The following is an 836-nucleotide window of genomic DNA, read 5'->3' on the forward strand; positions in this document are numbered from 1 at the left end:
AGCGATCCGGCGAGACTGACCTTATAGGCCTGATGCTTGATGAGGAACCACTGAGGAACAACAGAGACAAACAGAAACCATCTTCCTAAGCCTGATTTATGTATTTAAGGTGCAGTGATGCAAATGAGGCCTCCTGGGTGAGAGTGAAATATGAAGTCCGGCTCCTTCACCTCGGTCACTATGGAGTCGATGTCCTCTGTAAAGGTGACGCGCTGGAGGAGCTCCTGCTGACCGGACGGGACGCCGCCGCTCTTCTCCTGCTCGATCCGATACTCGGGTGTAGATCCAACCAGAACGATCAGCATGGACTGACAGGCCATGTACAACTGAAAACACACAGATCACAACTGTACCAACCTGCTGAGAAGCAGATCTAATAGAAGAAACACTGATTTTAAAAAGTGACAACAGTCTTTTTAAGCTATAAATCTGGTGCAGGTGTTCTGTATCCTCATATTCAAACCTGTAGTTAAAGTAAAACACAGAAATAAGCTGAGATTGATCTAAAACCTTTATACTTACCACAGTGAAAAGGCCTTTAAATCAGGATTTAGATCAACCAGCAGCGAGCAGCTCCAGATAGGTTTCCCTGCATTATCAGCTGACTGAGCTTTGATCACAGTTTTGTTATTACAAGGTCAATACCAGACTTGCATATTATTCTGCCCTAGATCATGAATAATAAAATAAGACAGAACACCGGGATTGTTTAAAATGTGGTCTGGCACAATAGTTTTATTTTTTAATCCTCTTATTTAATTTAATAGTTGAAGAAACTTTTCAACTATAAAAAACGAGGAGTTGTAGTATTATACACTGGGTTTCCATGTGTCAGG

The 836-nt window shown here is 42.0% G+C and overlaps 1 long non-coding RNA gene across 1 annotated transcript; it reads right to left on the bottom strand.

Annotated features, from left to right (window-relative positions):
* Window positions 1-816, bottom strand: LOC111659126 (uncharacterized). Its single transcript, XR_002761056.2, has 3 exons — window positions 523-816; window positions 171-326; window positions 1-50 (listed from the first exon to the last, which is right to left on the bottom strand). It is a non-coding gene; the product is annotated as an uncharacterized LOC111659126 (long non-coding RNA).
* Between the last annotated feature and the right edge of the window lie 20 nt (window positions 817-836).

This window comes from Seriola lalandi, unplaced genomic scaffold (assembly GCF_002814215.2).
Source record: "Seriola lalandi dorsalis isolate HSWRI2012SDOR001 ecotype SW California unplaced genomic scaffold, Sedor1 jcf7180001981775, whole genome shotgun sequence".
Taxonomy (NCBI): domain Eukaryota; kingdom Metazoa; phylum Chordata; class Actinopteri; order Carangiformes; family Carangidae; genus Seriola; species Seriola lalandi.